Raw genomic sequence first — 15,672 nt, 5'->3', positions numbered from 1 at the left:
GCGTTTAGCCTCACATTAGCGATTCGTCCGACTCCGGCCGAGTCCTTTCGAGTGGCAAAGGACGGTGACGGGCGGGGCGTTAGGACGCGGCGAGTGGGCAGTGGGTGGGTGGTGGCAAGAGCAGTATGTTGGTGCCGGGAGATTGCCATCTCCCCTCGTTGTCTGACTGACTGTTTTTCTTGCCGTTCCTGTGCGCGGCGGTCGGGTGGTGTGGCCAAGGGGCACAAGGGGCTGGGAGGCAGTGGGTGGGAGAGTCTCGACTCTGACCGCGGCATTTCGGGCATGTTTGTTCGGTTGTTTGCCTGAATTTCGGGCCGGGCCGAGCTGGGCAGGATTTGGCCATGGTTGAACGCATATTGACGCTTATTAATATTTACATTTTTATTTGTTCGCCGCTTTTTGCTTACTTTGCTGACAAATGCAAGCCATTCCGATCCCCGTTTATTAAGAGTTCAGTCCGGTGTTATAAATTTTTATATACACATTCGGATGTATCGCTTCGCAGGACGGGGACGGCTTTGTCCTGGCTGTCCAAAAGTTGATTGCTCCTTTTTTAATTGTCAAACAATTTGAGTCCTTGTTTTGGGAAATATCCAAACCAGAAATGGTTTTTATGTCCTATGCTTCCTGCAATTAGGTGGCTGGAAAAAGTTGCGCCTCGGATTTATGATTCCTAATTGGCCGGTGGGCGGGGGGCTTGCGGGTGGCGGGCACTGCCATTGGTCCTTCGTCCTGGGCGCATATGTGCCGGCGATTAAAGTAATCGCGCCGTACATTTTATGTTTTAATGCTAGGGATTTAATTAAAAATCGCTGTACTCGCGTTCCAGGTAACCCGGAGAGGTTAGCCGGGAGCAGCTGCTACCGCTCCGAGCTGCGACCTTGGACCGAGTTCCCCGCTGAGAGCAGTGCGCCTGTCGCCCTAATTCGGGATCAGGAGATGCACGTGTCGTCATTGCCGCCAGACCCAAGTCACTTCCATTGTTTACCCAAATTATTTTAAGTTACGGTGCACGCGGCTGTCGGCTTACTTCCACGCGACTCTCCTTGGATGGATGTGTGGAAGTGACCAGAACCACCACCAACCCATCTGCACCACCACCGCCAGCAGCAGCACCGCTCGGAACAAATGTTCTCTGCGGCCTTGGACACAAATGTTGCATTTTCTATCCACGGCATGTGGCACTTGAAAAGGATTAGCCGTTTCCGCTTCTTGGAATATCCAATACCCTCAACCCTACGTCCTGGGTGGTGGCTTCTCATTTATTTCGGGAGATTTCAATCGCCATGCGGGTGCCAAGTCGAACATAATAATGGAAGGATCAAAAACCAATGGTGATGCACCACCATTTCATGTGAGGAGGCCAGATTAGTTCGAAGATGGAACTTTTGTCCAGTATTGATTGCCAGAAAAGCTGGAGATTGTCCAAGATAAGCCCCAATTGTTTACAAAGTGACAGATTGTTTAATTACCCTATGCTGTTTGGCTGAATTGTGTTTAAAATATAATGGTTAGCAACACTCTAAAACACATACATATATTGACAGAAAAGGAATACATATATTGTGACATGTGTGAATATAAAGTGGACATGCCTTCGTCCCAAAATGTATATCAGAGGATATTGGCCTCGAAATTGCATTCGTCACCTGCTCGAAATAGTCTTTTATTCCATTTACATCTTAAGAATATAGAATTTTGTCAAAAAACTATATCTGCAGTGACATGAGTTTTAAAAGAGCATTCGTCACTGGATATTTTAATAAAGTTGTATGCTAATAACACCCAAAAATAAAATATTTAACGTTTTGCAAAAACTTTATCTAAAAAGTTATTTGGCTCAAAAGTCAAAAAGTATGTTCATTTCTCATTGGACAAATGCTGAATAGAATTTTAACATCTGCCCAATAAGTTTCGTCACTAACTTTATATCAATGCTTAAAGGCACTAATTAGTCCAATTGTTAGGGTTTTCATTACCCTCATAAACAAGGTAAATGATATGCTTTCTGGTGTGAATATTGAATATTCCCAGCGTATCCTGGATACACCAGATCAAAGGGAAATCGATGCGTCACAATATTTATACTTTTGTCTCACCGTTTGGGGAAATAAGGACATTTGTATTCATTAATCCGCACAACGACCCATAATTCTTCTCGAGCAGAGTCCTGGAGCCTAACAAGGCAATGACTAAAGTAGCAACAAATTGTCACTAACTTAATTTATGGCGACACACACAAGTATCTACCTGTGTGGATATCGGCAGGTTTTGATTGGGTTCCAAGGCAGAGCTAATGCTCGACATGCTAATCGGCCGTCTGCCAAGGAGGCGACAGTCGAAATCCGAAGAAATGCGGTAACGGAGCGACAACGAGAAGCATCCTCCCAGGACACACGGCTGCCGGGGAAGGGGAATAATTCGGTCACGTGCAGTCGTATCGGAGCGAGCTACAAGGGTCCCGTCTAGATGGTCTTCTTATGTTTCCCTGCCATCCGGAGTACGGGGACCGGATACTTGCAAGGGGTGGGCGGCGGCTTATCTGCCGCAAGTCGGCAAGTGAAATGAAAGCCATTTGTTAGTTGGCACAACCTCGCGAGTGGATAAAACGGCAAAATAGATTTGTTTTCCCTTTTCGGGCTCGTTGGCCTTCGTGGGGGTTGCCGGGCAACAGCCACAGGGCCGATAAGCATCAGAATTGAATTGAAATGCAATTTTTGTTTGCCTTCCACCGACTACTGGCTCGGGGAAACAAGAGAAGTGCCACCGAGCTGGGGCACTGAGCGAAATAGGGGGAGAGCTTCGGAAAGTGTAGAAGCGCCGGCTTTTATCTGTTGACACTTTGGGCCTCCAGTCCTCCAGGACTCGCTTGGAGCCTGTTCCCCGAGCGCCGTTAATGAGGACTGGAATAGCGACGATTCAGGGTCCAGGTATGAAGCATAATTGCGGTCAGTCTCGATTACAAAGTGCCTGTAACGGTCGGCTGGCGACCCCACGCCAGACGGACCGGGCCCAGGGCCAAATCCGATCCGGGGATCCGTTTAATAACAAATAAAGCACACACGCACACACGAGGGTAGTTTCTTGGCTTTTGCTTTTTTCTATATCGCAAATAATGAGCAAAAAACAACAAACCAGCAAAAACCAGACAACAAGTCGAGCGGAGACGGCTACCGGAGTCCGGAGAACGAAGAACGGTGAGCTTCGCATGCAACTCACGTCTGCGAGTAATTTTTTGTTTATAACGCCCCAGCCCGCACTTGCCACAGGAGGCCTCCAAGCCTCACCCGTTATCAGCCCAAACGGGTGTCACTTGGGCCACAAAAAAACGGTGTTCGTTGTACACGGGTTTTCATTTAATTTTTTTCCAATTGGTTTTTCGCAAATGAAATGTGAAAGTCGAAAGTCCGACCCGCCGAGAGTGACGGCTTAGTAGCCGGGGCCTGGGCCAGTTCCCGAGTCCTGTTTGTCTTTGGCACGTCCTTTTCTTCCATTTTGGGCACCATTTTTCGCAGTCCTCGGCCGTCCTCTGGAGGCCGGAATTATATCCGATTACAACACCGCATCTGGCTAGACCAGCCAGGATTGGGGTTGAACTTCCCATGGAAACTGGCTGAGATCTCCGACTAAGTAATATTCATTTTTTGGGCTTCCGTGCCGGCGCCCTTCGTGGACTGCCTAATGGATCTAATGCAAACAGGCGAGCGTCTAACGAGAGTCTAACGTCATTATTATTATTGAAGTTTTAACTAAACCTGATAATGTACGGGAAAACAAATTGAAGGGCGTCCCAAAGGGTTTCCGCTTTCCTGTTGATTAAGGCTTAACATTGTTATTTTCCTATATGCCCTGGCGAGCATTACTCGTGCCATTATATATTCTAATCGGGATTATTCAGTCCTGATTCTTGAGCAAGAGCAATTTGGATGAAATTTCCCAGTCGCAAACTCCACTCCCCCATCCTATTCAGCCCCATCCTATTTCTCCGGAGGTTCCAGGTAGGGTGGTTCCCATGTCGGAAATTAGTAAACTGAGGAATGCCGAAAACTATAATTACACAACAGGCCAAAAACCACAGGCAGCAGACGGTGACGACCACGAATGTGGATACCCTGGAAGACTGCAAGACGATGGTTGCCGAGATGCTGATTACGAGACTAATGGGGTGCGGGGAGGGACTACTACCGGCTGGCGAGGGACCGGTGCAAGAACGAAGAAATTAATATTTTAATTACAACACATTTAACGTGCGATTATGCGCTTCAATGGGTTTCTTGCGGCCAAAACAAAGGGGTGGCTCACACACACCGCCACACACCCTTTCGGCTCACCGACATCGAAAGAGACCCACGAGGAACAGTGGGCGCTAAAAGTGTCATAACTTATTACAGTACAACCCAGGGCGACACATCCGTGAAACGCCAACGGAAGTCGCCGGGAGCTGGGGTTGCTGCGTGGCTTAATAAACTGCCAGTCGATGCCACACTGGTCAAAAGCACGAAGTGCACTTTAATTACCACCAAGCGACGGCTACACGGCCAAAAAATCAATGATATTACAAAACTTTAAATATTTACCGACACTGAAGCTTAATTATAATTTATCAGAAAAATGACTTTAATAGACTTTAATGAATAGAGGGAACTTTTTAACTCGATATTAATTGTAAATGTGGATGAATATAAAATATTGCTATTGTATTGGAACTATTGTATGAGCTTAAAAATACAAGTTATGCATAATACAAGACGATGATACAATTATTATTTTCAGTTATAGTTTAGATCCAATAAAAAATCTGATATGAAGCAACAATTCAAAAATCTGTTTGATTTTCGAACGTTTCTAATTAAATCGTTTATTGTCTAGAGATTATGTTGCGCCCATAAAATGAAATTGGAAGTTAGAGGGTAAAAGGTCAATGGAAATAATATAAACATACATATGGCTTTGTATAAAAATTCATTTCATGGGCATGAAAACGAGATTAAAACTGAGGGGTTCTATTGTACTCTGCAACTTTGTGAATTCTGTGCTTCCCTATAGCGATTTTATCTCTAAGTGTACCCTGTCACTTGACTTGCCACACTTGGGCTCGGCCTGGAAGAGCGATTCGGACTCCGCAGGACTACAAAGGGACCGGCAGGACGAAGAGCAAAGCGCCGACGGCAAAGGACTGCCCCACTGTGCGCCTAACAGAGCCTAAGCCGGCGAGGCTGCAATTGACAGCTGTTAGCTAACAGAGGGCGCTAAGCGCCGTTGGCTGGCACAGCTCCTTCTCCAGATGGGGGTGGCAATGGGTGGTAGAGGGTGGCCGGGGTCCTGTGGGGGGCAGCTGTCGTCGTCGTTGTCAACGGCCGCCAGCAGCGAGTGCGGAGTGTTAATCAAAGCGTAGTTAATTGCTCCGCCGAAGGAGTGGCCGGAAAAGAAGCAGCTCTGATTGGGATTTAGTCCGGTGGGCGGAGGGCTGGGCGGCCTCAGATGGAAGCACTTGGCATGTGGGGATCCGCTGCCCGATGGGCGCACTCGGGCCGTGTGTGGTGCCTTTTGATTAACTTAACCCCTGTTGCTGCTCCTGACATTATTGTTGCATGTCTAATTTGGCAAGTGCTCGGCGCAAGGCAGGAGGGGTTGCGCAGCGCCACAAAGTCTGCAAAAACAATAATACTAATTAAAATGTATTTAATCACAAATAGCTAGCCAATCCCCTCGTTTTCTCATTAGCGTCCGCCAACTGCGTCTGCGCCTAAATTAGAAACTTTCATACATGCGAGCTTCAAGTTAATGGGGGAAAAGTTTGTATTTGCTCTTCGGGCTTTATAATTATTTGATTTGAAGGCAAATTTTCCTCACTTCCGAAATTCTGAATAGAGTGATTTGAAAAGAAGGCGAGTAGAAGGCCGGTACTCCCCCCACTCTATTTTCCAATGAAGGTTATTCGTATTTTCATACTTTTGGGGTTTCCTTTCGGGTTTAAGAAGATAAATAATATCTATTTTAGCATAATTTCCTAGTCTATTTCTCGGCTATACCCGTTTATTTATTACGGAAACAGGCGTGCAATTCCACATGTCAGACAGATTCGGACAGATGGACTTGGCTGGATCAACTCCGCGGTTGATTTTGATCAGTACACTTTACGAGCGTCCTGTGGAAATTACGGGTACAAAAAAAATCTCCCAGTACAGTACAGATACCTGAACCTGAATGTTTGATTTAGTTTGTAGAAACGCTAATTCGATTTGTTGTGTATTCAAGTTGGATTCGTCTGTGCCGATTATTATCCAGATCTCCGTAAGAAGAGCAATTTGTGAAGCATCTTTGTAATCAGCAAGAGTTCTGCCCTGTTGCTTGCCTTCGTCGCTTGGCAGCCGATTGCCCTGTCTGAGACGTGGAACAGAAGGAGGGAGCTGTCATAGACGACATCATCCATTCTCATCAGACGCATTCGGATTCGGATTCGCTTCCCGTGACAAAAAGATTGTCAGTCACAAAGGAGAATTGATTGAATTGCGTGCGAAATGCGTTTTCCGTGCGTTCGCTGCACCAACCCTCGACCTCCAGCCAAAAAAAACACACAAGCTTCCCCCGACCACCGTGTCTGCCCACGTTTCCGGCCCTACTCCTGCTCCTGGCTCTACTCCTGGCCATAGCCGGGCCCACGCCCCTTCGGATGCTTCTGATGTCAAAGCCTAAATGTTGTACGTGTAAAGCATTTAAAGTAATGAAACGGTCGCCGGAGATTACCGGCGGAGAGGGGCAGTCAGGTTATCCGGATAGCGTTCGACATTAGGAAGGTCTCGGGCGCTGACATGGCCAGGAACCACCGACGGACACTCATTCAATGCACGCAGCCAATACATCAATATGTCGTCCAGTCAGTCACTCAAACGATCCGTGCAATGAGGCGGCAAACGAATGCAGGACTCTGTGAAAGGCTGGACCGCAATCTGGAATTAGGAGTTGGAGCAGGAGCAGGAGCGCGTGGAGATGGACATAGTTGACTGACTGCCGACATATGTGAGATATAGGCGGGCCGTGCGTTAATTTATGTACGGAATTTAAATGGATCACCATCCGGCTGGAGACCCGCCTCCTCCGGCCGGACACCCACAAATTGTTTGGGCAAACATTGCGAAACGCGGCGCAGACACAGTCTATGTTTGTATTCCACTCGTTGGCCTTGATAAATGTTTAACTTCAAGTCGAGCTCCCATCCGCCAACGGATCTCCCCAGCTTTTTAACGTCCTTCTGCCAGTCGAGCTGCTGCGATTATGAGCAAAGTTTGGATATTTATCAATTTAATGGCCTGGGACTTGCCGGGGGCTGGCGGGTTTAAGAGCTTCTAGATTGCATTTACACGGCCAAATTAAGTTTAGCTGGAAAGGAAAGTAACATTCTCTAACTTACGCAGCTGCTGGTGCTCCTTGTAACCCTCTGTAAATCACTCAACCGCGCTGAGCTCTCCCCCGACAGCGCCTTTGACGCTTGACTCCACTCCCAAGCATCCCAATCATCCCGCCTCCGCATCTGCAACCCCATCCTCCGGCTTATTGATTTGTTTCACTCATCCAGTCATCCACTTGCCACCTTGCTGTCACCTGGTTATTGATGGCCCCATCGGCTGATTCGGCTTCACCTGTTGGGCCAAGAACAACCCAAGCACTCCCTGACGCGCTGGCTCCTTAGCACCACTGCCGCCTCCTCGACCCACTTGTGAGCCTCCACTTTCAACGCTCCGCTGCACTTTTCCGTTTGGCAACTGTTCGGTTATCGTCCATCTTGTTTGCCGAGCTGCCTCAGCCTCCTGCCCTCCGGAAGCCTTACAAATGTCAGCATCATAAACCAATTTTGTAAAAATTCCAATTTGTTTAGGTGAATTAGAGTGGCAACTGCGGGGTGAGAGTGCCGGGGTTGGCAGCCGTAAGCCGGCCAGCCGAGGGGTTGGACCTGAAGGAAGCCCTCTGCTTCCAGACGAGTCAGGCTCAGGCGCGTGCTGTCATTTCTTCAATTCGCTCATGACATGATTCCGATTCTGATTCCTCACAATCCCACCTCCCATCCCGGGCAGCAGACGAGTGCTTGATAAATTGTTCAATCAACTTGTTTCGCAACTGAGCTGCCTGGCTGGCTGTGCCAATTCCCAAAAGTTCCGCGCAAGTTTTCCCGGGTGCCGGAGGAGGGGCAGTCGACAAACAAAGTTTATTAAAGTTTATTAAATAGTCCGAGTGACCTGAAGCACCCAGCTCCGGCTCAAGCGACGAGAGCAAAATGATTCTTTCTGCTTGCTTTTGTGCCCGTTCGGACACTGCCTCGACACTGGAGACGGATCGCTGTCCCCCTTCCACTTCGATCCTGGAATTCCATTAACGCATCTTGGGTAATGCATTTTGCACACCCTTCACCCCATCCACGGCGAGCTGTTTAATTTCAAATTAGGGTGGCATTTTCGTGCCATGTGCCCGGGGTTAAGAGTGCGACCCTGGCTCGGGGGGAGCGGCCGTGTTTGTGATTTTCATTAATGGCATTTGGCACAATTGCAGGAGCCCGGCAGCACGGCAGCCCGGGCAACCCGAGCCGCCCGAGCAACCCTTCGACGGACAAACTGCAATTATGGGCCCTAACTTTGACTTTGCCTTGGCTGACGAGGGAAGGCTCAGAAGGGATGCAGCAGGCGGGCGGAGCTGCAATCGAAAACCGGGCATGGAACTTGCTAAACCAACATGGAGTCGGCCAGGAGGTAGATCCCCCGACTCTGCCTCCGAGTCGCATCCGCATCCGCATCTTTGTCGGCGTCCCCCACTTCAAGTCAATCTTTAGTATTTGCAATCAATTTAATTTCAATGAGAGAACTCCTGATCGGGGATGGGCCGGCTGGGCCCGACGATAGGCCGGATTTTGTGTAAATATGCAAATCGAAAATGCAAATTAGTTGAATTTTGATTTTGTCTCGAGTGAGATGAACGAATGAAAGCCGAACCGAGCAGAAGCGGCTTCTTGCATTTCTCCGCCCATCTTGCCGTATTTGTGATGTGGAGCCGGTGATGTGGAAGACAAGGCGAAGAGTGGGGGAGGCCAGACTGGAATAGGATTAGGACGCCACACGTTTAAGCTCTTCAAGAGGATTGCTCCTACAAATCCCTTTGGTTATTTTGGCTTTAAAGAGCCAGTAAACCCGGCCGAATATTTGATCACAGCTTGTGATGATTAGTGGGATATGCGATTGCCTGACCTGTCAAGGAATGTGTCCAGAACAAGGCTTGCTGCACTTGATTCCATGTCAATCATAGCAGCCTCTATGAACTGAGTCCTATTATCTATCTTCTGTTCATTGAGGGGAACATCCTCACATTGATTGGTGCACGCGGCTCTTGTAGGTGACGAGTCATGGAGGTTCCATTAAAGATGAAAAGAGTATTTAAATACCAACAATAGTATATTTTAATGTACTAATTTTCTAAACATTTTTAAATTAATAAATTTACTAATTTCTCCCTTTTCGAATGAAAAAAGTGTTATAACATTGCTTAAAGTCGTTTTCGTTACTGAAAAGTGCATCAATACTGGGTTCTGTATACATCTCTTGATTGTAATCTTGTTATATTAATAAGAAGTAACGAAAAAATAAAAAGTATTCTGTTAATTGTAATCTTGTTAATCAAATATTCTTCACTAACCAAAGAGAGTAAAATAATTACAATCCTCCAGTTTGGATTGTACCCTCGACGCCACTCCGTTCTGAGCCACTCAACATTCCGCGCACACACGCCGGAGAATAGATCAGAACCACTTGGTGCCGGCCCTTTGTTGTTTCCCAGTGAAGGGCCCTAAGCATCCGTCAGAGAAAACAAAAAATGATAAATGCCAAACACAGCCGAGTGCATTCCTCAAATGCCTCAGAAATTAAAAAAAAAGTTAAACAAAAACACACGCTCCGCTTGAATGTGCCGCAGCAACCCTTCGGTGTGGCTTCCTAGCAACCCTGGAACGATGAACCCCGGGACGGACCTCGAGCCGGACCCCGAAACGAACCCTGGCAGGAGCAGTTGGCACACTATTATTATCATAATGCGCGCTTCTACTCGCTCCCATTATGCTGATTATGCCCTCTCCGGCTCTTCAGCGACGTGGTGCACGCCACGTGTGGCAGGAGGCATAAAGTGCACGGGGGTTGCAGGGCGCGGAGGGCGGAGAAGTCACTTGCCACCAAATCAGTTTGGCAAATATGCACTCAAGGCCACATCACGGCCCGCCATCGATCTCAGCACTCTGCAGAATCAATTGCCACATTTGCATAATATCAAGGGATTCCCCTAAATCCTCAAATGTTAAACATAGATAAGACTCTAATGGATTTAGAATCCTACAAGGATTAGGATTAGAAAAGAATGATACTATAAAACACGTGTGTACATATTCGATCCAAATATTCCATTTATTTACAAATTGAATGCATAATTTTTGAAAAACCGTCGTTAGTAAAGTCGCTTTAAGAAGTTAGGCATTAATTTTGTTGACATGTGCTTACTTTTGCTTATCACTAGATATCACAGATGTATCACAGATGTGTGTATGTATGTGAATTTTAATAATTTTTAAATTTATGTATTTTGTAAAGATACTTACATAGTATTATTTCTAACATATAAAATTAAATCTATTGAATAGATAGATAGATCTGTACTCAATTCTCTTCCTATCTTCCATTCATATTTTTATATGAATGATATATATTTTGACAATTAAAGTATAGCTTATGTTATAAATTATAAAATAATAATTATTTTGTGATTTATTAAATATTTCTCATAATTATTACGGTCCCTGGTTATAACATTTTATGCTGATGATTTTAAGTTTTTGAGAAATCTATTCAAAAATTGAAATTAATCTGCAACGGACCAAGTCTTTAGTGCTATTAAAATGCCAAGAACCCACGCATTTGTATGTATTTCTCGAGTTTTCAAAATGAGTTTTCCGAGCGATCCTCGAGCCAGAGAAAAGCAGCAACAGTGCGTGCTCAGCGCTGCGTGAGGGAAATGCCTGGGAAATGGACATGAATCGGAACGCAAAGCAGTAAATTAAGTGCCCGCTGGGAATTTTCTTTATCGAATTGTGCGACTGTGTGCGTGCCTGTCTGCCCGTCTCTGGGACTGCCTTTCCCTCTCTATAGCTGTGTGCCCCATTACTTTTGCTTGCACGCATACACTGAAGAAAATACTAAGCCTCTTAAATTACAAAGTCTCCAAAGAATCCATATATTCTCCATAAAATCATTAAACCCGGTACTTTTGAAGAAAAGTAAATCAGAAATCGCTGGTCCCCGTCCAAGCATTCCTAGTTTTTAGTTCTCATGAGACCCTTAACCACTAAGAAGTAAGTAGAATCCAATAGCGGTCGAATCGGACCCATTCCAGAAATTAGGCAAGGTTTTTTTAGAGGTTTATGGAACAACTTGAAACCTGTTTCCAGGCGTCCAGGCATCCAGGCATCCAGGTTTATGGCTAAAAAATTCTATCCATTCCTTCGTATCTTTTTCGCTGTGGAACGGCGGCTATGAAGACCGTTTCTGTGGCATTCCCGCCGCCCGCCGTGTCCAAAGGTCCCTGATGTTGGCTTGGGTGCCACCTCCCCTGTCCATTCATCGCGGCCCGACCCTGACTTTTCGCCAAAACCCCCATACCCCGTTGCCCCTGCTCCAACCCTGGACCAAACCCTTTCCCAGCCTGTCTGAGCTTACCCTTTCATTACGGGCTCAGTCGGAATCGAAATCTCTCCGAGCAGCTTTAAGTTCGCAGTGCGCCCGATGCCCGTGTGTTTTTAAGGCCTGGCCCGGCAACACTCTGCCTCTCCTGCGCCCGACGTGGTGTGGTGGTTCTCGTTGTTCAGCCAGTGTATTGTTATGTTAATTTTTGATTATACGCAATCCCATTGTTGTTGTTGCCCGACACTGCGAGATGGCGAGCGAGTGAGTGAGTGAGTGAGTGGCACGAGCCCAGCTTTTCATATCTGCGCTGCTCACTAATTTGTGCGCGTGCCGACGGCTCAGGGTGCCCTTTCTACCCCTGTCCCCGTCACTTACCCCCGTCCCTGTCCCAGTGTCGAACAGCGTTTGTAAATCGCACTGAATAGTGCTGAAGACCCAATCCGATGCCAGTTTTCGGAACGTCTGCCTTTTGTGTCTGCTCGTCATGAGGGCGTCGTGTTCTCCTCATGTCCACGTGCCGGGCATCAGTTTCAAGTCGCCCCAACTAGCCCGCCGAAGGGGTGTGACGCCCCACCACCCACATTCCTCCCCAGCTGTAAAATTAAAAGTGTTGCGCTTAAGTGTTTTGTTGTGTTTCCAGTCGTTTGTTGTTTGTTTGTTGCTGTTTCCGTAGCCGCAAGCTTTAACTAATGTGTAAGACAAAACGAGCAGATTGTCCTAACCCAATAAGGACGGGGTGGTGGGCCCAAGGCAGTGCCGGATCTTGGAAAGCCTTCGCACATTCCGGGAGTTTCTGGCCCACCCCTGGACCAGGGGATGCACAGCAATTACAATAGTCAATCAAGTTTGACTTGGGGCTAGGGTTACCCAAAGTTTAATGAATGAGGACATTCTGCGGTGGCTCGAAGAGCTTAGCTTCTGGTTGGCCCGGAGCGGGGTGGGCACTACTCGAAAATGTGTATCCGTTACAGTCACCAGACTCCAGACTCCAGATACCAGATACGAGATACCAGATTCAGAAAAGTTAAAGAGCCCGAGACTCCAGGAAGGGGGTAATTATGTCCTGCGTCCAGGGGTTGGGGCCAGCGGGGCAGGGGCGTGCAGCGGCTGCATAAATGAATAGGTATTATGAGCATTGAGGTGCTAATGGACACGACACGCCACACGATTTGGGGGCAGTGCGGCAGGAACAAAAGCGCTGCGGCCGCAAATTGCATTAGAAATGCAAACAAGTGGGTGGCAGCAGGGGCCCACCCTAGAACTGCGTCCCCCCACCACCCAGCCACCCTGTCACCCTGCCGCCCAGGTTAGAGCCGCAACTAGCGGAAATGTTCGACATGGAAGCGGCCGCTAATTGAATATACAAAATGCCCAGAGCAGGAGCATTTAACCCTCGCATGGCAGCGAGCGCGCAGATGAGTGCAATCTGATTGTCCGCCCTCCGGGCCACCTCGGGTTCAGCTCTCCGACCCTCAAGGCTGCGCAGTGCGCCTTTCGCTCAGTGTAGCTTCCGTGGGAGTTTTGCCAGTTGGCGAGGCTCCTCGGCTCGCTTTGGTGCACTACCACCGCTGCTTTCCCGCTCATTGGACATACCCTGCCTGGCACAGGGTTCCCATTGACCAGGAGGTTGGAATAATACACGAATCATAAATTAATTAGAACCACCGCCAGCATGCAACAATATGCAAATGGGTTATGATTCTCCAAGGACCAAATGCTAAACTCTTCCACTCGGCTGCTTCAACTCACTTCCATGTCTCCGCTCCCTTCGAGGGTATGCGCGTTTTCGATTCTTCCCAGCGTTTTCTTCCAGCTATTTTTGTTTGTTAACCTTTGTGAATTTAATCCCATCTATATGCTTATTTAGTTTGGATATCTGCAATTGGATTTCCCATCGCCCTGCCTTTAATGGGATGACTTTCCGGCTGCCCGCCTCCTGGACTTCCTGTTACCCTTTTCGACCCAGGGAAGGCGCTTTGCCCTTTGGCCTTAACCCTTTCCGAAGGCGGTGGCGTTTATTCGGGCACTGAGAAGAGAATCTAAATCAACACATTTAAACATTATTTTTTGTTTGGTATTAAAAGTGGATTATTTATCATCTTCTAAAATATAAAAAGTGCATAAAAATGAATCTTTTCATGAATGCTTATTTTCAAAGAGTTCTAAACAATGTTTTTTTAAACAAATCACTGAAAAAAAAAACATACATAGAAAAAAAATATTACTTTGAAAATAATGGGTGTTTAGATATCTGATATTTATGCAAATTTGTGCACTTTATTAAGCTATCTAGCCCCTACACTCAAAGAGCTTTAGTTATATGCAATTGTTATTTTTGGAAGACCTGCCACCCAAATTCGCCCAGTGCACTTACCGTTGGCTACTGCCGCTATCGCTTTAATTGGAATTGTTTTACTTTTTACTTGCATTTGGTGCCCGCAGTCAGTCGTGCTTTGAAAGGCTGGATGTTATTCTGTCCCGGACTGTGACTGTTACTGGTTCCCCATGCTGTCACTGTTTCTGCGGGAGTCCCTGGCAGCGTTCCTGCGGCTCCTGCCTCCGGATATCTGCAGTTGTTATCTCAACTTCTCTTCGGGTGCAATTTTCATTGCGGCTCAGGGTTGGGCCTGACTCGGAATTGGTATTGGGAGCTGGTTGGGAACTGGGGCTGGGACTGAGTTGGGGTTCACGTCTGCGTTTGGGTTCGGTTCGGTCTAGCTTCGTTAATCGCCGAGGCTTGTGTGGGATTAACCAGTTCTGGGGGAGCTGCCTGGGCCTGGGCCCAGGGAAGGGATCGGGCCGTGTAGGCTGTCCTATTGTTCTTGTTTTGATTGTTACGAGCAGATGTCTGCGCCGTTAACGGTGGGAATCGGGGAGTAGTTCGGGGAGCAGCCAAGTTGTTCTAATACCCAAATTATTAAGTATCGTGATTGGCCGAAGTTAACTAACTTTAACGTTTCTTATCTCTTTCAGGTATGAATTCGAACTGACTGGTAATCTGCGACCACCGATTGATAAATTCGAAACCCATTTGATTACGATAAGTATTCCATCAATATGTAAGACCTTCTAGGTACAATTTCCGGCTCAAGTAATTCGAATATGAAATCGAAAGTGGCGGCTATGGAGTGTCTGCCTCCTGGGTCTATGTTCCTAGGAGCAAACAATAGGGAGGATAAGGAGGAAGGGCCTTTGTTTTCCCCTCCCAAATCCCGAATCCAGAGACTGCTCCGCAGACAGCATTCTTGTTGTTATGATTGGTACTGGCTCTGAGGCCTGTTAATGAAATGTTTATTGGCCTGATTATTGTTCGCAGTCGTTCGTTCCGCCGCCCTTGCTTCCCCAAAACATCAATTGATTTTTGCAGTTCGCCAGCCGGGCGAGTCACGCACTTCCTGTGCCACGCCTCCGATTGCAGTGAAATTAGCAATTGTCACAGTGCGACAAATGCATCGACATTCCTGCCAGAGAGTGGTGAAAAGTCGTCAGGACACGACGCCCGGAGACCTAACATTTTCCTGCCCACTCCCCCGGCTTACCACTCAATGGCAACTGGAGACACCCCATGTCCACCTTCTCCTTTGGGGGGATGAAAACTCGTAACAATTAGCACTCCAGTTCGAGGCCAAGGGATGGAGGCTGCCTTGATTAGAAAGCCGGCAGGAGGGTAATGCAATGGTCAGTTATGACAAATGATTCACTTTCCTGGGACCTTATCGGTAAACTATTCTGTCCAAACCGAGAGCTGGACTAAAGAGCCGTGTCAATGCTTGATGTCTCTGCCACTCTCGAACGCCCCCGCCTCCGCAGAAATGCTCCATTAGCGTCACACAATTTGTACCTCCGAAAAAAGAAATCCATCAGAAGGGCCCCACAATAAAAACCAATTCCAATGAAATTTTTCATCCCACCAAATTGAAAAAGCGCAAAGAACGAGGCGGAGGAGCAGCCGAGGAACAACAAG

At 47.3% G+C, this 15,672-nt stretch overlaps 1 protein-coding gene across 1 annotated transcript in view; it reads left to right on the top strand.

Moving 5' to 3' along the window:
• Positions 1 to 15,672, top strand: part of LOC6493920 (zinc finger protein jing) — a 118,408-nt gene that overhangs the window by 80,016 nt on the left and 22,720 nt on the right. The gene's annotated exons all lie outside the window — the stretch shown is intronic.

This window comes from Drosophila ananassae, chromosome 3L (genome assembly GCF_017639315.1).
Source record: "Drosophila ananassae strain 14024-0371.13 chromosome 3L, ASM1763931v2, whole genome shotgun sequence".
NCBI lineage: Eukaryota > Metazoa > Arthropoda > Insecta > Diptera > Drosophilidae > Drosophila > Drosophila ananassae.
The sequence above is the reverse complement of the archived record's forward strand: the minus strand, read 5'-3'. Positions and strand labels throughout refer to the sequence as shown.